At 42.7% G+C, this 22535-nt stretch overlaps 1 long non-coding RNA gene across 1 annotated transcript; it reads left to right on the top strand.

Annotated features, from left to right (window-relative positions):
• Positions 1–1779: 1779 nt before the first annotated feature.
• LOC307212260 lies at positions 1780–6167 on the top strand. The gene is made up of 2 exons (XR_013836913.1): positions 1780–1978; positions 5738–6167. It is a non-coding gene; the product is annotated as an uncharacterized lncRNA (long non-coding RNA).
• The last annotated feature ends 16368 nt before the right edge of the window (positions 6168–22535 follow it).

Below are 22535 nucleotides of genomic sequence, written 5' to 3'. Positions count from 1 at the left end.
CAGCTGCCTTTACCTAACAATAACATGTGTGCTACCTCCTCAAGTAGGCACATTCCACAGCACAAGGCCACCCTTGTGATTTACCGCCTGTTAAAGAACTCACACGGTGCTCAAGAAGATGCTGTGAGGCTTTCCAACCAGTTCCAGCATCTTTGCGCACATCTGCTTTTGTTTGCTTCTTTGTGCATCACATTTCAGAAATCATCTGCACTGGTTACAATATCTATTACAACAGGGGAGGTGAACCTGTGGCCTTAGAGATGTTGTTAGATTCATATCAGCCCCAATAGATAGGGAGGGAGGAAGATGCAATCCAGAAATATCTGGAGGGCTGCAGGTTCCCCACTCCTGTCTTGCAAGATGGTCCAGCCAAAAACAAATAATGGAGAGGACAAAATCCATGGGTTGAACTCAACTAAACCCTATTCACAGCAGACCCATTAAAATCAATGAACGTACGCATTCACTTCAATGGGTCTACTCTGTGTAGGACTAGTGTTGAATACTACCCTATAGTATGATTTATGGCTGAATAAGTTTTTATGACAATGTCTATTATTTCGTCTAGGTCACATCCAAACCATTCAATTAAAATACATGGCTTTCTCCAAAAAAATCATGTGAATAGTTCCCAAGATTCTTTGAGGGAAGGCATGTGCTTTAAATGTGTGGTGAGGGTGTGATTATAGCCAAAATGCTACCAGATTGCCAAAGGGGTGAAGTGTAGCTGTTTCAATTCACATATTGATCTAGGAAGTTATGTATAATAATAGGTAGCTACAAACCTGAACAAATTTCTCCCTCATACCTACTTCAGATTCATCCAGGCCCTGCACAAAATGAGAATGCTTCTTCTCGGGATTCTAAAGTGATCTCTTGGTTAAATCATCATCTGCTCCACAAAGCCAGCTCCTCTAAACTCCCTTCAAAACTCTGCCCAAGAAATAGCCTGGAGCCTTCTCTCCCTTACTTAACATCTTTGAAAGAATTAGACGTGTACTATACTATCCTAAGGGACGCGGGTGGCGCTGTGGGTAAAACCTCAGTGCCTAGGACTTGCCGATCGTATGGTCGGCGGTTCGAATCCCCGCGGTGGGGTGAGCTCCCGTCTTTTGGTCCCAGCTCCTGCCCACCTAGCAGTTCGAAAGCACCCCTAAGTGCAAGTAGATACATAGGTACCGCTTTATAGCGGGAAGGTAAACGGCATTTCCGTGTGCTGCGCTGGTGCTGGCTTGCCAGAGCAGCTTCGTCATGCTGGCCACGTGACCCGGAAGTGTCTCCGGACAGCGCTGGCTCCCGGCCTCTTAAGTGAGATGGGCGCACAACCCTAGAGTCGGACACGACTGGCCCATACGGGCAGGGGTACCTTTACCTTTATACTATCCTAACAGGCATAGCTGGGGGATAGAGGTGGCAACCATGTTAGTGAGAAATGAAGCTGAGCTGACATTTCTCATAAAACAATTATCTGAGAAATTCCCAGGGAATACTCTTATTTGGAAGGATGGGCCCTCCCAAAACTACTAGAGACTTTTCCTTGGGAATACAGGGCTAAATGGATTCCATTTCACCATGTGCAAATAGGGTGAAGAATTTGGGGAGGCCGTTTTCAGTCAGCCCTAAGAGAAATCCCTTATTCTGATGGCGGCCTCAGCACTGATGCAGGACAAATATATTAGAGAGGTTAGCTTCACATGGAAATGTGCTAGCTAATGATTTGCCAACTGAGACGTCATGTGATGAAGAAAGGCAATCACCTCATTCCACATTTGAGTTACAAGAGTCTGGCTGTACGGCTTGGTTGTATATACCTTGGCTGCATGGCTGACCTGCAGCTATAATATTATGCCTAATCACGTCATCAGCTACTGGGATGTTCCTGGGTGTGTTTAAAAAGGTGGCCTCATTTTCCATGGGAGGAGTCTCCAAGTTTCGTGTCAGAAGCAAACTGCAAGGTCAGCTGTGGGACACCAAGTAGGTAAGGTCAATCATTTGGTTTATTGGCTTGCATTGTATTTATTCACCTTTCTCTTTCTCACATAGTGGTTAGTCATAGTAATAAAAATAGTCCCAAAACTGTTAGCATAATTCAGAGGCAGGTGCTCGTTGGTCCAGCAATAAAAGTTAACTGCTGACAATAAAGGCATACTTGCCATAAAGCTACAAAAGAATAATAATAATTTACAGTGGTACCTTGGTTTATGAACTTAATCCATTCTGCGAGTCCATTCTTAAACTGAAACCATTCTTAAACTGAGGCACGCTTTCCCTAACGAGGCCTCCCACCGCCAATGCCCGTCCACCATTCGGATTCTGTTCTTAGACTGAGGTAAAGTTTGCAAACCGGGACACTACTTCCGGTTTTGCAGAGTTCGTAAACCGAATAGTTCGTAAACAGGACTGTTCTTAAACCAAGATACCACTGTATTACTTATTTTATCTTATTACTTAACCCATCTGGCTGGGTTGTTGCAGCCACTCTGGACAGCTTCCAAAACACAGCAAAACATCAAGCATTAAAAATTTCCCAATATAGGGCTGCGTTCAGATGTCTTTGGAAGGTTGTGTCATTGTATATCTGTTTGACATCTGGTGGAAGGGCGTTCCACAGGGTGGGCACCACTACTGAGAAGGCCCTTTGCATGGTTCCCTGTAACTTCATTTCTCATGGTGAGGGAACTGCCAGAAGGCCCTCAGAGCTGGACACAGAGTGTCCGGGCTGAACGATGGAGGTGGAGAGGTATGCTGGGCAGAGGCCATTTAGGGCTTTAAAGGTCAGCACCAACACAGTACTTGGAAACATACTGGGCAAGATGTTCTCAGTAGCTGCCCCAGCATGAGTGCACATAACTCCTTCTCCTCGCCACCATTGTTGCTGTCTCTTTGCTTCTCATCTCTCCCTGGGGCCAGTCTACACTACCTTCCAGAAAGAGAGGGCAATCAGGCTGCTAATTTCTCCTTGCTCATTCATTCGGAGAGGACAACTGAATAGGCAACAATAGCAAGAACAGGAAGTTGCAGAGCTAGGAGGCTCTGGGAATTGGCAATGGGTCCCTGACTGGGTCAAGGGCCTTGGCAGGAGCTTGGCAATGCCATCTCCTGGTGCTGGAGTTCCCACAGGAACTCATTTCCAGAGGAGGCAGTGATGACCACCAACCTAGAAGGCTTTAAAAGAAGATTAGACAAATCCATGGAAGAGAAGATGGCTACAAACCTTGATGGCTATGCTTTGCCTCCACTGCTGGAAGCAGCAATTCTTCTGAAGAAAAGTTGTTGGAAACGACAGGAGGGCAGAGTGCTCTTCTGCTCAAATCCTTATTGTGGGTTTCCCACAGGCCACTGTGAGAACAGGATGCTGGACTAGGTGGGCCATTGACCTGATCCAGCAGGCTATTCTTGCATCTTTATGGCTCTGTGTTTGAGGTACTAATGGAAGCTCAAACAACAGTTTGAAAAGTTTGCAACCTTCTTAGTGCCCAAGGGACCACATTTTTGGGAACTTTGTATAGTACATGTTGGGGGTCTATATCCACTGCTTTTTCTGGGGGGGGGGGAAGCAGAGTACACATACCCCTAAACATTTTGCAAATCTTTGTACTTTTGTCCATTTACTGTATTTATTTTTCCTGATTTGAACTATAAAATGGTGATTTTCTTGAGTCAAAATGAGAGTAAGTACCCCTAAACTTTTTTAAAAAAAGAAAAAAAGCACTGTGTTTCAGTTGATTTGTTAAATCACTTTCCTGTATCCTTGAGGAAGTGGAAATAAATAGAAATAAATAAATACTTCTCAAACAGGTGAAATCAGGTGAGCTTTTCACATGCCACATTCAGATTGCCCTGTTAACAAGGCATCTTGAATTGGATCAAGGATTGCCTTAATGCCCTCCGCTGCTCTGTGGACTCATGTACCCCACAAATGCTGCATATCCAAAAGCAACCACTGTATATTTTAAAAAGCAAAATGAAGATGATTCTGGAAATGAGCTTAAGAGGGAAGGGAGTGAAGAGGTGAAAAGATCTTCCACTTTGATGGACAGGTGTAGCTTTTAATCACAATGAATGGCTTCCCCAGAGCAATCCAATCACAAGGATTTGGGGAAAGGAAGTTGAAGTAAGTATTTAAGTGTTAAGAAACACTTTTTAATATTTACTTCAGCGTCCCTTCCCCGCAATATTGTTCAACCACTACCACCACCTCCTCCTCCCACTATTCAAGTCAATGGAAAGATATATCTCTCTCTGGAGCTTTTGGTAACAATATCCTTGTTCAGAATGACATGTACCCCATCCAAGTCTTTCCTGGGGATATGTTGACCAAACAATGCTTTCTTATTGCATCAATGAACACGTTAACCAATAGCACTTGGGTACAAGAGATAAGGTAAAACACAAATAGATTGATATGAAACGGAACAATATTTTAATGGTTTTGGAAAGATATAGTAAGACGCCGTTCTCCCCCTCCCTTTATATAAATATTGAATTAGTGCTGCACTGATGTTTAGTTTTGGGGTTAGTTTTCTCAAAATTGGCTTTCCTGTTGCTGTCTGTCTTGCTGAATAGCAGTTATTGTGGAAATTTGGGGAAAAAAATATGTGAAGGTTCTTGCAATTATTATCTTTGTTTTCGAAAGACTGGAAAGGACACAAAGCAAGTTTGCTTTAAAGGCAGAGGCCTGCATGTGCCATAGTAAGCAGTTTTTATCCAGAGTCTGTACAATAAGTATCCACTCCATGGTTTGTGCAGCTGCTTCAGATACACTCTCCTCTGCCATCAGCACCACCATGTAACAGAGCACACATCACCGCTTGAAGTCAGGGATCTGCCAGAAAAATCAAGGTGTTGCATTATTTGCACACTTAGATTCACGTGTTCATGTTAGGCATTCCCTCCTTGTGAATTCCAGTGGAAATCAACCCAATTTGCTAATGCACTCACGTGAACACAATGAGCCAGCCTTCATACTACTCTAAGCTTTGCACCAGCATTCTCAGCTCCAAAAATTATTCCAAAATATATTTTAAATGCATATTTTAGGATAAAATTCATTTACACACACACACACACACACACACACTTTGAGATAAAATCATGTTATCAATTTTGTGCTGGGGTCAGTCTCCCCACATTCCTAAATTTAGTAAATAGTAGAATTTAGCTAATATTTGGAGGGGAAATGCCAGATCAGTGAAAAATACAGGCTGAACCTGGTGCTGTGGTCTACCACTGAGCCTCTTGGGCTTGCTGATCAGAAGGTTGGCGGTTCGAATCCCTGAGATGGGGTGAGCTCCTGTTGTTCTGTGCCGGCTTCTGCCAAGCTAGCAGTTCGAAAGCACATCAGTGCAAGTAGATAAATAGGTACCACTGTGGCAGGAAGGCAAACAGTGTTTCTGTGCACTCTGGTTTCTGTCATGCTGTTCCATTGCACCAGAAGTGGTTTAGTCCTACTGGCCACATGACCTGGAAAGCTGTCTGTGGACAAATGCCAGTTCCCTCAACCTGAAAGTGAGATGAGTGCCGCAACCCAATAATAATAATAATAATAATAGCAATAATAATAATTTATTGTTTATACCCCGCCCATCTGGCTGAGTCTCCCCAGCCACTCTGGGCGGCTTCCAATCAAGTGTTAAAAACAATACAGCATCAAATATTAAAAACTTCCCTAAACAGGGCTGCCTTTGACTGGACTTAACCATCCAGGGGTCCTTTACCTTTACCTTTTACCTTGCAGGCTGAACCAGTTATCCTGTTCAGGAGATTGTTGACAGTGGCACCATTAAGAACACAAAGAAAGCCAAGTACTGGGCTATTAAGAACAATTGACCATGCTGAAGCTGTTCTTCCCTTGGCTGAAAAGTGGACAGAAATAACAGAAATGAGAGAGGCAGTTTGCCTGGGGTAAGACCACAGGAAAAAAGGTGCCCTTTTAAAACAGAGGTTTTGGAGCATCGTCTTTTGGGAAGAAGGAGGGATCGGTCATGACTCCATGTGGCGCTGGCTGCACACAGAGACCGGGGAGCCCAGCTGGCTGCTGCTTTGCACCCAAACTTGCTGAAGCTCTGAGACAAGCAACAAGAGGCACTCATGGGGTGTAACATTCTGTACGCCATCAAAACTCAGGTTGTAAATATGTATGAAATAAACCATATTTCATAAAGACATGGCAGTCTCTGCTGTGCCTCATTCCCAAGGAATGCAAACTCAGCTTAAGTGCCAAGATCCCTGGAATCTGGCTACTGCTTGGCAGACATTTGGGTGGCCCATAACAAATATGTTTAGAAAAAATATGTTATCAAGCCATATATAAATGTTATGAAATTAATACATATTTTGTGAGAAAATACAGTCAAAGTGATTATCTATATCTATCTATCTATCTATCTATCTATCTATCATCTATCTATCTATCTATCTATCTATCTATCTATCTATCTATCTATCTATCATCTATCTATCTATCATATCTATCTATATATCAACTGGCATCTAAATACAATTTTTATGCACACTAAAAACTGTGCAGTCATGAATCAATTTGGAAATAGGACAGAATGGAGGGATGAACAAAGGGATGTGGAACTGACACAAACCTAAGTCCACGTGTGCAATTTCTCAAAAGGCTCACATAGATTCTGTACTTGTGATGCTGGACTTTGCACAGATGAGCTGTTGCACTCTATCTCCAATGGATGAATAACAAGCTAATTTAATATTATGATGGATTCAATGTCCTTTCTTCTCTTGGCAAATTGCTGGAATGTTATCATCATCATGAGATAACTGTACAATGCCATTGTTTTGCTGCCCTTCCTTTGAGCTATGGGGAGTTCTAGTCAGAAGGATCACCAAGAACAGACACAACAGTGCTGAGGATGCACATTGTAATTGTGGCCTTGGAGAGAGAGCATCTATGCACTTCTCCCTTTTTTTCCTTTTTTAAAAAAATAAGCATGATATGTTTCTGGATAATAGAGCATCTATGCACTTCTGACTACAATCACCAAGAGACAACTGGGGAGAATGAGAAAGCTTCTTTCACACAATGTTGGTTCTGAATTGCTATGGAATCCTACAGAGATACCATCAATTTTTACATGCCAAAAACCACATCACAATCACACAAACCATGACTACCTGGTTCACTGCTTGGTTGTGGAGCCTGATAGTTTGGTGCCCATCCTTGCATGAGTTCATAGGTGTCAACTCCCTGGGGCCCTGGGTGCCCAAGAGCCCACAAAATTCCCCATGAGGGGGCTGGGCACCCACAAATTTCTGTGCCAGGGCCATGCACACTGCATGGCACCCACAGCCAGGGGCACCCATGGTCGTGGGGCCAAGCCAGCACTCCTGCATGAGTTGCACCTGGCAAATATAGATTTAAATGTAAAGCTGTTTATTTACAAGCCTACGGGTAGGTAGCATTTGGACTAACTTCAAGGCAGAATCACTGAACACTCCACTCCCCAGCAACCTCAGGGCCTTCCAGACTACTCTTGCAGCACTCAAGAATGCAAGCTGGTCCACAAATTTCTCAAAATCCATGCTTTCACCCTTGTAGCTGATTTCCAGGAAATCTTGTTTCTCCTATGTTAGTTGACCAAGCACACAGTTTTTGGAGCATTTCTCAGCTTGGTGCAATGGTTCTTTTGTTAACTTGAATTTGCTGTTTTGTTCAGGGACTGACTAGCCAAACCAAGACCCCATCTGCACGGTATATTTATAGCTTCCCATAAAGCATCATCGGAATAGTAGTCTGTCAAGGGTGTTAAGAATTGTTAGGAGACCACTATTCCCCTCATAGAGCTACAATTCCCAGAGTGGTTTAACAATCAATCCCTTTTCACAGGGAACTTAGTGAAGCCTTAGTTAGTGGCTGATGGTTTAATCTGGGGAGAATATATGAGTCCCTCTAATAGTGAACTCAGAAGGTGGGTGATGACAGAAATGGAGCCAAAACAGGTCAACTGTGAAACAAGAGGAAAGTGTCAGCATGTTCAGGGAACCCAGGGGTTTGTTCAAAAAACTTGTTTACAAATCTAAGGAAGCACCCCTCCCCCAAAAACCAGCCCTATGAGGACTCCATATAGTTTTACTATCCTAGAAGAAGGTATGGCTGCCTAATACCATGAATAGGAGCACTTGTCAAGCTTTAATGGACTAGCAGGCACATCTGAAATTTTGAGAAAGTACTGTGAGCATCAGTCACAAAATGGCAGCTGTGGTGTAACACAAAATGGTGGCTGTGGGGGAATGGCATAACACAAAATGACTGTTGCAGCTAAAAGAACAGAAAAAGAGATAAGGGCACAAAAATGTACAGACCTAAGTCCCAGCCATCAATGGAGAAAAGATAATCTACAACATCTAACACCACATTCTCTCACAGAATTTTCCTCGGTTCAGAATGGAAGGGAGGATAGATTTTCAGTCCTGGCACCCCATGAAAAGCATGTATGTTTAAAAGGGCACATCAGTGTAGGAGATGACAAGCCAATGAAAATAAGAACTGAGCAGGAAAAACAAACAATGCACAGTGGATTTTTGGGAGATATTTATGTTTGTGGGCACCATAAGAAGTATTGGTCAACATACCAGAACCTGTGGGCACTGGGTTGGAGACTCTGGTCTTGGGTGGGGGGCATAGCGTGCAACATTTTGTTGCTGCGGATCACACTTTGTCTAGTAGAATTATAGGGTAGAAAGGCATCTAGCTATGCTGCCACACTAATATGATATTAATTAATGTTGGAAATCAATAGAATGCTTACATTATTATTTCCTGCAGTGGAAAATTAGGTTTTCATGTCAAGGCAAAGTTCCTTAAAAGAAACACCCCTTTCCATATTGCAACAAAAACTCTGGGCAAACTTCATTTTCCCCACTATTTGCTTTCAAACTACCACAAAAATTACCAACCTACCACCTGCCCACAATTGCCAGTATAATTAGCCTACAACCCTATGCATGTTTACTTGGGCATTAGTCCCAATGACTTTGATGTAATATGCATAGGGCCAGGCTACATATCATTGGTCAGAAGCAGGAGTGTGTGCTGTGGACAAGAACAGGAGAAAAAAACAACAGCACCCTCTTCCAGTTCCCTACCAGGTTCCCTGGAGGCCATCTGCACTTACTACAGGCGGACAGGTACATGATGTAAATACAGATCTGGTTTCATGCTAATGAACTGTGCTGAGAGCATATAAAACTGCTGTGTAGATCTGCCTCCTGAAGGTTATTCAGAGGAAATGATGTGCCTTTCACCTTTTATTTGAGTTCCTGGTACATTCCAGTTCAGACATCTCTGCAGACCACATTTTTTAAAGCAGAGTTTTACTGCTTGGCTTATGCAACATCTATTTTTAGTTTTTCACACCCCAGCTTTCCTTGTACAGAAGCCTCCTTTATTTGTTTTCTACCAGACAAGTTTTACAATGAATATTTTAAAACATCCGGCTGTGTAAATTAGCCACCGTGTTGTTTTTTCCATGATAAACTCAGTTGAATGCAACGTGGTACAAGGTGTGAGGAGCACCATTTCCCTGTTTGTCTGGGGTTTGTGCCATCATGTCTCATATTCTTCTACTCTGGGGCAATGTATTGCCGTGCAATAATTATCATCAGCTGAACTTTCTGATCTTGACTACACTGCAGACAGCTCTGTCCGATTGCATTCTAACTGGCCTGTTAAGTCATTTGAAATTAATCTGCCTAACCTTGTAAGGACCAAGTATGGCCAGGAGCCAAAGAGTGGGAACTGGTGCCTTATTACATTAAGACTGCAGTCTTTCCTAGAAAATGTGCATGCTTACCTAGAGGTAAACCCACCAAACACTCTCTTCTGAGTGAACATGACTAAGGCCGTGATGTACATGTAATTGGGACTCTTGGAAGTGACCAAAATTCTATTATTTCTGGATTTCTGCCACACTTTTCTAGCCTGGCATTAGAGCAGCAGTTAAAACAACAATTGTGCACACTTTACCAGTAGTGGGTGGTATGGTAGGGCGGTGGTGGTCACGTAACCTCCCAGCAGGAGATTTGCTGCTGCTCACTGGGAGGGAGAATAGGGAGGGCAAGGTGGTGTGGAGATTGGCCCTGGACAAAGGCACCAACACGAGTGCCGTGTTGGTTTTACCAGTGCGTTTGCACAGCACTGAGCTCCCCAGTGTTTCCCCAACTCCCACTCTCCCTCCCAGTAAGTAATAGCAACTTGATTGCCAGGAGGTCAGGTAAGGGCAGTTACCCCACCCAACTTCACCACTGAAACTGCACTTGACCCTAGTATAGTCATCTTGTACACATTACTTGGCATTGCAAAATTCAAGGGGGGGGGTGTATTTTTTTTTTTTTTTTGTGTGTGTGTGTGTGTGTGTGTGTGTTTGTGTTTGCCTTCTGTTACAGTGTAACTATGACAGGCACAATAAAAGGATATAATAAATATATTATACCAAGCAAAAACAAACACTGAAGAGAACAAAACTGATCAGAAAATGGTGGTACATTTCTATAAAGAGTAGAAGTAGAATTTATATAGTGAAAGTTACAGGTCAGTTCAGATGGTGTTCCTACTTCAGGACCTCAGAATCCAGTCTCATCAGAAGCTAGCCAAAGAATCCGATGTGTAGGAAGTGTTGTTTCCTTGAGCGACAAACTTCATGAATGGCCACCACGCTGCTGCGAAATTACCCCTTTTCACAGCACTTCTGCACAGTTTGTTTTGTTGTGTCAGCTTCTCAGAAGTGTGGGGAAGCACTCTGCAAGAGTGAGACTCTGAAACTGGGCTTGGAGCAGTCACTGTTCAGAGCTGACCAGCTCAGAGGAAACTGACCTAGCATACAGAGGCCACAAGACCAGGAAGGGTGCAAAAAGTACAGTCCACTGAATTATATTTTATAAACCCATGCAGAATCAGAAGCAATTAAGCTACACGGCCATTTTGCTCTGCGGTTGTGCTTTGGTTCACACATTGTTTCAAGAAGTATGCATTAGGTAGGTTTGCCTTTAAATGTGAACTGAACCAAATTTCTCCCACATCCCTTTTTGCCAGACCCTAGACCATGATCAAGTGGGTTCTCAACTTTTCACCTTTCCATTTAAGCTAATCTGAAGCTGCAGGAGAAGGAGGCAGAGATTCAGGAAATGAAAACATTAACAGAAAGACATAACATTATCAACGCAGGAAACACCTAGGGAGGAATCAAAGTCAGACATCCCAGAAACGGAAGAGAAATGTTGGCTTGGCAAGGGAAATGGGAAAGTTACAGGATTAAGTATAACAATTCTGGTACTGGACTGTTCTCTGAGCTCCTTCTTTGAATGCCCTCTAGCTTTTAAATTCAGCACATGAGTCAGAGTACAAGCTAGGATTTTTAAAGAGAGAGAGAGAGAGAGAGGACTAAAGAAAGATGCCAAAAGGTCATTAAAATGTTAATTGATAACTTCCCCAGGGATTCTTTTAAATCCCAGTGAAAGTTTCTGCCTGTTTGAAAGCTTGTTCCATCCCGCTTGTAGTTGTATTGTTCCTTCTTGAAAGTTGACATGCCTGACAATTAACTGTTAGGGAGCCACTGACTGTCTCAGGTGAAGACCAGGTGCAGCACATCAGCTGTTCTGCTTAAAGGTGAACTCTGTGCATAATATTTCCACCTACATTTATCAGATGCTAACAGTATAATCATAGGGGCTGGCGTCAGCAGCAAAAGAGGTAATGCAAGATCAAACAGGTTTGCTGCTTAAAAGTCAGTTGCTTCAAGAGACATAAGAACATAAGGAAAAGCTGTTGGATCAGGACAAAGACCCATTGCGTCCAAGACCCTGTTCTTACAGTGGCCATCCAGATGTTCATGGGAAGCTCCTGGGATTCTTAGGAACTAGCACGCTGCATCCAACAGTGGAGGAAGAACATGAGATCTGACGAAAAAGCAGGAACGACTTCTGCGCAGGCCACAATTTAATGAACCCTGGGAGCAGGCCCAAGTGTCCCCATTGGCCGGTTGGGCCTGCTGCCAGGGGAACACCCGAGCAAGGACTGCCGGCATTGGCCAATAGCTGGCAGCTGGGCGATCCAGCTTGCCATTGGTCTGATCACTTGCACGGCCGCAACACCGCCTACCCAGAAAGGTGAGCGGACTTTTGGCTAGACATCCAATGTTAATTTTAATTGGCTTTCTGTGCTGGTCTGTCCTGCTAACTACTAGGTGACCTAAGACTTGCATCAGAAGTAGGGCACAATAACATTTCCAGAAAAATGATGGCAGGCAACCATTTTCTTAAGAATAAAAAATGGATTAGGTAATGTCAACCCAGATTTTCCCATTTGCTTTTCTTCTGTTTTTCAACAAAAACAAACAAGATAACCCTAGTTAGAAACATATCTCTGGTGGGAAATGTAAGGAAAATGAAGGAACGTTCTTTCACCTTTGGTGGACCTGTCCTAAGGTGAAGGTCTTCTGGGAAATGATATATAATGAGCTGAAAAAGGTATTTAAGTATACCTTCCTTAAGAAACCAGAGGCCTTCCTTTTGGGTATTGTCGGCCAAGGGGTGTTAAAGAAAGACCGAACTTTTTTCATGTATGCAACAACAGCAGCAAGGATACTTATTGCTAAACACTGGAAAACCCAAGATCTACCCACACTGGAAGAATGGCAGATGCAACTGATGAACTACATGGAACTGGCTGAGATGACTGGCAGAATCCGAGACCTAGGAGAAGAAATCGTTGAAGAGGACTGGAAAAAATTTAAGCTTTATCTGCAAAAATATTGTGAACTGTATGAATGTTAAGCAGGATGCTTGATTTTAGACAAATTGGCACCATCAAAATAGATGAAGTAAATCATGAAGATAATTTAAATATAAGATGAAAAACCTATTTTTTTTTTTAGATAATTATTAGGCTAAATTAAATTTTCTTTTGTAAGGATTGGAATAAACGTATCTAAAATTTGAAATATATTCGAAATTTGACAGTAAGGATGGAGATAAGGGAATAAATTGTTGTTTTAAGTGTATTAAACTAGAACGTAGGAGCGGGAGATGTGAGGAAGTCCAGAAGTGATAAGAAAATATGTGATATGCAATGTTATGTTCATTTTTTTTTACTGTAAATGAAAAATTCTTAATAAATATTTTTTAAAAAAAGAAAAGAAAAGAAACATATCTCTGGTGTTCCTTCCAAGCCTCTTGTGTGAATCATAGCTTAAATCCGTTTTCCTGACTAATGTTGCCCACAGTGGAAAATGCTTGGAAGCTCATCTTTAAATGTTGGTAGTAAATTTTTTTATATAACAACTAACCAACAAACAAATGACCTCACTAGAAAGCTTTGGACACATGCAAGCACACACACAAGTTCTGAACACATGAGAGTGAACACAGTCTATTAAGATCATAGAATCATAGAGTTGGAAGAAACCACAAGGGCCAACCCCCTGCCAAGCAGGAAACACCATCAGAGCACTCCTGACATATGGTTGTCAAGCCTCTGCTTAAAGACCTCCAAAGAAGGAGACTCCACCATACTCCTTGGCAGCAAATTCCACTGTCGAACCCAAGATGTGGGTTTTTTAAATTTTAATTATCTTTAAAATGTAATTATCTTTAAAATGTAATTATCTTTAAAATGTAATTATCTTTAAATGCTTTTAATTGTTTTCATCTGTTTTTAGTGTAAATTTTAATATTTCTTGTAAACTGCTAAAAGGTTTTACTATAATCAGGTGGCATTAATTTTGTTAAATTAAACAAATAAAAGTCTAATTAACAAATGGACTTTGCTGCTTCAGGCTGTGGTGATGGATACTGACTTAGATGGCCAAGGGCAGCCCAGGCCTGAAGACACATGATATGGCAACCTGTCTAAAGTTAAGCAGGTCTGAGTCTCTGAGTCTAGTCATTGTCTGGATGGAGGACTCCCTTGGGAACTCCATGTCTGTCTGTCTGTCTGTTGTCAGAGCTCTGTTGAAGAAAGTGGAGGGGGATACAAGTGAAGGTATGGCTGCCTAATACCATGAATAGGAGCACTTGTCAAGCTTTAATGGACTAGCAGGCACATCTGAAATTTTGAGAAAGTACTGTGAGCATCAGTCACAAAATGGGATACAAGTGAAATAAATGCAGGGGTTGGAGAAATGAGACGCTAGATTTTTCAACAGCTATTAGCTATTGTAGCTAAATGAAAGTTGCATCTTCAGAGACAGTACAGTAAAGATGGGACACATTCATGATCACCTGTCAGACAAAAGGACCTTCTATGTCTTTTCTAACTCTGTAATTTTATTAGTCTCATGTAAAAAAACAGTTAGCAACCGAAGCTTACTTGAATGCTGGTGTCAAGATAGCATCCTTCACCATACCTGAGAGCAGCAGGCTGGCTTAGGGGATTGAGGGAAGGCCATGAGACACACAGAACAGTTGTCCTCCAACAACTCAGTGCTGTTCCAGCATCCTCCATCTCACAGGTGGCTGTAGAAATAATTTGGGGGCAGGGGGCAAGGTCTGTGAATTGTAACTGCAGGCTGTTGGCTTATGACTGATCCTCACATACCATAACAGAAGCACCGAGAAACAATAGGGATTTACTGTATTATAAGGGATTGTGCATTTCAGAATGAACAGTTCATAAGCTTCCTTATTTGCCCATTTAACAGTAACAGAGTAAGGCATTTGAAAGTTGTACAGCTTCAATCTGTAGGGCTATGAACCAAATTAAAAACCCATAAGACTGAATTTCATACCTCTTACACAAAATCTGCCTTGGCTGTAGTGAATGTCAAGCATAAGGTCTGAAACCAGTCAGAGTTTCTTGTTGATGCTAGTCTGTCCATAACATAAAGAGTGGTTCACTCTTTCTACTGAAAGTGGAGTCTTTAAGGATCTTGGTCATAAAGGTCAATAAAGTATTGTATAAATTTCTTCTTGGAACAGGTCTTCAACTTTTCTCTATGGACATTCATCAAAACACAGCCTTCACTCATTGTCAAATGCAGCCATGCCTACAGGCTGCACAAAGTGATAAAGAATTGCTCAACTATACATGTTGTAACTGGAAGGAAAAGTGGTGTAAGGATGGTCGTGTTAACAGCATGCAACTGTTGGGTGTGGTCCCACAGTTCAGTCAGGCTTATGCTGCATATGCAACACAATGATGGGTGGTGCATTTCTTCGGTACATCTTTTTTTGTCCACCATTCATACAGATTCATCACCCAACTTTTCAATGTGTAAACTTCCTGAATGGAATCAATACAGGTTGAAAGTCTTCCTCTCTAGTATGATACATCTGAGGTGGATGTAGTTTCAGCAAGCTGTAAGCAAGGCTGGTTTTCATCACACTGAAACAAAACCTCAGGGAGGTACAAAGTAAATCCAGGTAGGGAATGGATTGCTGGTAGAAATCTTCTGTGGATTGCCTGGGCCAACTGGCATGGTTTCCTTGTTGTATGGTTGATCCAAGTTCTTTAAGCTCTGCATCTACTTCATCTGCTCATTCCTTGCACTTCTCTATTATTGCATTAAAGGTCTCCTTAGCTAGTTACCCTGTATTGTTCCATCCCTCCCAGCAACTCTTGTCTATGTGCTTACATTTCCATTACAGCACTTCTACATTTCTTGTCATCACTTCTGGTTTCTATTCTTGGCCCCCGTCCTCACCTGTCCCTCAAAAAGCAGGGCCGAGCAGCAGCCAGTCTCAACAGGAGTGGTCTTAGAGATCATTCTAGACCTTGTTGACTAGCCCCCATTGTTCATCCCGGACACTGAGGTCCAGCTCCGAGAGCCTTCTGGCAGTTCCCTCACTGCGAGAAGTGAGGTTACAGGGAACCAGGTAGAGGGCCTTCTCGGTAGTGATGCCTGCCCTGTGAAACTGCCTCCCATCAGATGTCAAGGAAATAAACAACAATCTGACTTTCAGAAGACATCTTAAGGCAGCCCTGTTTAGGGAAGTTTTTAATGTTTGATGTTTTATTGTATTTATAATACTCTGTTGGGAGCCGCCCAGAGTGGCTGTGGGAAACCCAGCCAGATGGGCAGGGTAATAATAATAATAATAATAATAATAATAATAATAATAATATAGCTAGCTCTTTGTGTCTTTGTACATTAAAATGAACAAAAACATTTAGGATTTGGGGAGGAAGGAGTACCCCTTACCACCCCTGTGGACAACATGCTCCACCTCCAGCATCTGCTGCCTGAGGCGACTCTAATGGTACGGCCAGCCCTTTCCCAGGATCATCTGACAGGTCAATATTGGAAACAAAAATGCTGGACTAGACGAGGCTTTAGTCTGATCCAGCAAGGCTTTCTCTTTTACTATGGACATTGGCTGAACTTTTCCTTAAAGAAACCCAATAAGCATTTGCAGTTGTTTTTTAATCTATATATATTGGGCAAGTCTTTCTCACTAATCATCACTGCAATTGTCAACATGGTACCATATCTCAAAGCCATGCCAGCGAACATTAACAGGGGACTGAAGTGACAGCCTTGAGTTTCCTGACATGCTTTTTCATCATATTCACATGCAATCTAAGGTTTCTCCCTGTTGTCTTTCCCCTTCAAATGTATGCACAGGGAAAAGAAAGTGATGAAAAGGCTAGGAGAGCCAGGCAGAGGAGGAGTAATACAGAGAATAATTGAGAATGAAAGCACAGGAAGGGAAATGAAAAATGAAGCAGCCAGACAAAGGGAAACAGGTCTAAAATGATTGGGCTCCCTCAGCTTGAATGTTGCATTCAGCACCACAGTCACCAGCTTCCTAGAACTGCAATTGGGAATTTAATTCCTGACTATGGCTACCTAACCTGATTAAGGTCTATAGTGTCTGCCTGATAAAGTTAAGAACTCTGAAATGCTACTAGGAGTTGCTTCTCAGGTTCCTTTGCGATGACATGGGTGCAGTCCCATTTTTATATGATCCGAATTGTAATTTGGGCATGGGATGATCAGCAAGGGCACTGAGTCTCATAACTGGGGTGGTGGGGAGAGTTTCGCTTGCCCAAGCTTTAGCCCAAACTCCCCACAAAGTTTGGACCTTGTGGTGTTAAGCTGTATAAGCGCAAGGTCAGTAGGTGCAAGGAGGTTAGAAGTTGCAAGTGGGAAATGTTTGTTATTGTTTTTCCCCCCATTCCTGACATGGTGCCCTGGCTCTCAATCACTCCTGCACAGTGTCAGCAGTGGGATTTGAGCCTTGCGGACTCATAATGAGCTCTCCTCCCAGTGCCACATAAACATAATGTTGCAGTTGGGAAAGAGGGGGGTGCCACTGGGGATGGAACTGTTGTGCCATCACCGCAACAGAGCTCAATGCCAAGGCATCAGTTCCACGGAAACTTAGGGAACAGATGCTTTTGATTTCTCCTGGCTCAACAGGACAGCTTTCCCCAACCTGGGGCCCTACACGGCAGACAGCCCAGCCATTATCCAGGAGGAAGACCCATTGAACGCCTTCTGGACAAGCATAGGATTGCATGGCGGAGTGCTTTGAAGCTGAGATACCAATCAAAGAATTCACATTCCAGGTCAGTGTTAAACACTCACCATAAAAATGCTGCAGATTATTAGGTTAAGACTCTTTGTTTACCCTCAGAGGTTCCTGAGGATGGAATCTTGGCCTTCCTGACGTCAGTAGCAGGATTTCCATTAACTTTGCAGGAGCCAGGATTTTCTAGAGACATAGCGAAGGCAATCCCCTTAAAGGAAAACCATAAGCCCAGGAATCTAAAAGTTCTTACGATAAGAGGAGAGTTGCTTTTGTTCAGAGTTCTGAACCATGATTAATCTAGGGAAGGAAGTGAGTTCACAGGAGTGGCAGACAGAAAGAATGTACCCCAAGAAACTTACAGCTAGAGGTTTGACCTTATACCTAGTCAAACTATTTGCTTCTCTAGCTCAGCAGCTCTCTAGGACCTCAGGAACTCATATTTTGCATTAGCTGCTACTGGGTCCATTTTTAGGGGAGCTATGGGTCCTGATTCATAGAGGACTGTCCTCTATTTCAGGAGTGGCAACCTCCAGCCCACAGACCAAGCTTGGCCCACCAGGCCATTCTCCGGACCCCATGCCCACCTGCCCCATACCTCATGCCATATGTGATTTTAGATGTGCGGCAGGCAGAGATGTGGAGGCAGATGGCAGGATTTAACTCCCTCCACATCAGCTGTTGCAGGGGGAGTTCAGTCCTGCGCAATTCAGGTGCACCAATCAATTCCTACTGGGAATGACGCTTGCAAGCTATGCACAAAGCAGGATTGAACCCCCCACTGTGCATCGCCCTCACATCCACCCTGGCATTCCAACTTTGACAACTCACCTGTCAATCACCTGATGCCAATATTATACCAGATGATTGAGAAGTATTATGCCAGATGATTGAGATATACATTGGCACATGCAAATTCAGTGCAAGTCAGTGTCCCATTTAACCTCTTTTGGGGGGAGCGTGTAAGTGGCCAACTTATCCCAAGGATGAGGAGCTGGCAATTGAACCTGGCACCTTCTGCATGCAAAGCATCTGATCCCATCTATAGTCCCACCAATAATCTTTCTTGCAATACGCCCATTTTTTAGTTTTGATTAGAATCTCCTCAATAAAGAGAAAGGTAAAAAAAAATCTAAACAAATCGATATGTGCTAACACATGACAGCTGGTGAGAGCACTGGCTATGCCTCAGAGGCTCTCTTTTCAAATCTCATCTTGGCTATAAAGAAACTGGGTGGCCTAAGGCAGAGAACTATCAGCCTCAGCTGAGTTAATCCCCAGTCTTAAAATGCAGCTCATAGGACCAGCTACCTTACAGTAATGTAAGGATTAACAAGATAACTTGGACTTCATCAGATCTTTTGTCTCTTGTGATCTCTGGCTTTGAGAGCATCACATTCCCCAAACTCCCTTAATTCCACATAGCGCTTTCCCCCTAGAAAATAGGTGCCGCTACTGCCCCCTCACCACCCCCTCTCCCCCCGTGCCTCCAGATACCAGAGGAATAAACAAGCTTAAATCTATCTTGATTTCAGATTAAGCCTCCAAATCACCAAAGCAAATTATAGCTATTTTATCTAACTCATTTTTCTAACCTGATTTTTTTTGCAGCCAGTGCATAGAGGGCCACTCAACTGATAGTAAGGAATACAGCTTCCTGCTTTTCAGAGATTAGAAGGGTAGTTTGCATTGTCCATTAAGTTGTTAGAAAATGATGGATTCTTGCTTTGGTATATGGTTATTTAATGAAAAAAATGGTTCATCTGGAAACCCCACACTTCCTTTGTGACTATAGTAAGGGTGAAGCAACATCCCATAATGAGGTCGGGGCCTCCCTTATAAATAGTTGGGCCTTTCCCCTCTGTGCATGTGTAAATGTCAAACAAAGTGTATTACTAAGTATTTTATCAAACAAAATATTTAATCAAAATGACGGGAGAGATACATGTATGCCCCTGGAATGAAAGAAAGGCAGCCAGAATGAGAATTAAATGCTAAAGAAAGCAAACTGTGTCAAGCCAAGGTTTTAAGCAAGCAGATGCTCATTTATCATCCATTTTCCCTCTGTGTGCAGGCTTGGGATCCTGCCTTGAGCAGGTCTTTTGCAATGACAAAAGAAACAACAAAGAACATATGGCTAATAACTTGGAAATGAGTTCAATATGGACTGAAAACCTGTTGTTGGCCAAACCTGCATCCTCCTAAAAGCCATTTACAGAAATAAACAATGGCAAAAGAAGGACTATTAGTAAGAATATGATTCATTGATAACAGCATCCAGACAATGGTTTACATTATACATACTGAGCGCTCCTTCCTGCGACAGTACATTTACATCATCCTTCCATGTCTGGGTCTTATATAGCCTCGTGACTTTGTGTACCCCGAGTTTTAAAGGTGTTTTCATATAGCCATGATTGGCTGTGGCAAGGGTCAATGCTTTGATCTATCCAGGTCAGTTCTATACTTTATATGTTCATAAATCAGATGGCAAATAGTTGTGAAGAGGTTGAGAGAGCAGAACGTAGATACTGCAATCTTTTAGAGTTTTGCAGTGAGACCACCAACTGTCCTCCACCATCCAGCCTGTATCTTAACACATGTTTGGCATATGGTTAGCAAAATATACACAGCATGAAGTCAACCCAGAGCAGATGTAGGCCGAATTACTCTCAGGTCAACTTGGGCTATGTCACCTTACCCTTAAGATCCTGCTTCTTTTAGGCCTTGGGAGTTACTCATATAGTTTTCATGCATAAGGCTTAAAGAGGGTATTACTCAAAACCTCTTTGTAATGCAAACATAACATTTAATTTGGTCAGAAGGGCTGTTTGAACAGCAAATGCCACCAGATTCCTCTGTGGACTCCTCTGTGGAATTTTAGTGATTAGACACCATCCCTGTGACGGGATTTACTTTTAAGGTGCATTTTTACTAACACTGCAAAACACTTTGAAGTGAAGAATCTTGTTGTGGTAGACCTCATAGGTGACCTTTGGCCAGTCACCATCTGACCCTAACCTTAAAAAGGTAAAGGTAAAGGACCCCTGAAAGTTAAGTCCAGTCGCAGACGACTCTGAGATTGTGGTGCTCATCTCGCTTTACAGGCTAAGGGAGCCAGCGTTTGTCCGCAGTTTTTCCGGGTCATGTGGCCAGCACGACTAAGCTGCTTCTGGCGCAACGAAACACCAAAACCAGAGCAGCGCACGAAAACACTGTTTACCTTCCCGCCGGAGTGGTACCTATTTATCTACCTGCACTTTTTGGCGTGCTTTCGAACTGCTAGGTTGGCAGGAGCAGGGACTGAGCAAAGGGAGCTCACCCAGTCGTGGAGATTCTAACTGCCAACCTTCTGATTGGCAAGCCCAAGAGGCTAAGTCGTTTAGACCACAGCGCCACCCGCGTCCCTTTGATCCTAACCTACCTCCGTGCTATTATGAGGAGAAAGTAGGAAACAGCCCTTACCTATTACAGATAGGTAGCCGTGTTGGTCTGCCATAGTCAAAAAAAAAATAAAAAAAAAAATTCCTTCCAGTAGCACCTTAAAGACCAACTAAGTTAGTTCTTGGTATGAGCTTTCGTGTGCATGCACACTTTGGTATCTGAAGAAGTGTGCATGCACACGAAAGCTCATACCAAGAACTAACTTAGTTGGTCTTTAAGGTGCTACTGGAAGGAGCCCTTACCTATGTTTGCCACCATGAGCTCAGTGAAGAAAGGGTGGGATACAAATGTGAACAACTTTTAAGTGCCATGTAGTGAACTGCCTGTTAGTTCACGATGGGCGTGCACCAACTGCAAGAAGAGGTTTGGACCCCAGTTTGGCACTTTAGAAACTGCCTGACTGAGCCCAAACACTTCATAGGTTTCCAGATTCAGCATGGGGCGGTCCAAATCTGCTCTTCCCACACCCCCTTCACTATTGGGAAATGAGAAAATGACAATAACTCCCCTCCCTCATCCTGACACTAATGAATGAAATTTGCAAGCATACTAGCCTCAGACATCTTCTCCTCATCAGCCAAATTATAGGCAAATAAGTCAAGGACTTTAAAGTTTCATTTTTCTAACAAGGAAATATCTATTTCATTTTAAGGCAGAAGTGGTTGAAATTTGCAGGCAAGTATGCTCCTTATTAGAGCACAAATCTATCCCAATTTTAGAAAGAGCACTACAGTGTTTTCCTCCCAGTGGCAACCATTGCAGTTTAGGGATTCACTCAAGTCAATTCATTCAGTATTGGAACATCACAAATGGCTAATTTTTTTGGAGCGGGGGCAGGTGTGGATTCTCAGTGAACAGGTCTTCTGGAAATGATAATGGTGTACAATGAAGTGTCAGAAAATCTCTTTTCCCCCTTCTTACTAAGCCAAATCCAGAAGTGACTTGTTGGTTGAGCCGCTCATCACTCCAACTTCTAATACACTCAGAATCAAGTAAGGCAGCTGTGACATCCACGGTGATTCCTGTCCTAAGTGTAACCCTATCCAGTATATTCTATACATTTAAAAAGTGCAGCTTGCTATTTCTCAGACTTGCTGAGTCTGTTATGAAGATTTTGGGTTAAGTCTTCCAGTTTTACAGAATGATGGTGGGTGTTTTTAATGCAAGTTTTAAAATTTGATTACTGCTGTAACTTTGTAACATAATTCGTTTAGGTACTGCAGCATGTCACGTCTTGTGAAATATCATTTGAACTACTACTATGCCCTTTAAACATGCCTGTACTTTGTTGAATTATTCCCAAATCATTTCCAGATGCTTGCTGCTCTTTTATTTCTGGTAATTTCATATTGGTATCAATGTTTGAAAAGGTTAGATCACAAGCCGGAATGGAAAGTGAAGCGCTTAGTTAAAACCACAAGTGGCATTTAATGCCGACAGCTAGAGTGAAAAGTTTCCTAATGACTTCAGTCTTGTCTGGAGAGTCCCGTCCCCCCACAAAGCTAGCCCTTGATCCATTAGCTCACTCTGCTTTCCCCTCAGAAACTCTTACATTACCCTGAGTGTCAAAATCACTCACAAGCTCATAGCGAGGCAGGAAA

Source organism: Podarcis cretensis (assembly GCF_951804945.1).
Source record: "Podarcis cretensis genome assembly, chromosome: 3".
Lineage (NCBI taxonomy): Eukaryota > Metazoa > Chordata > Lepidosauria > Squamata > Lacertidae > Podarcis > Podarcis cretensis.
Note: the sequence above shows the minus strand (reverse complement) of the source record. Positions and strands in the feature narration are given on the sequence as shown.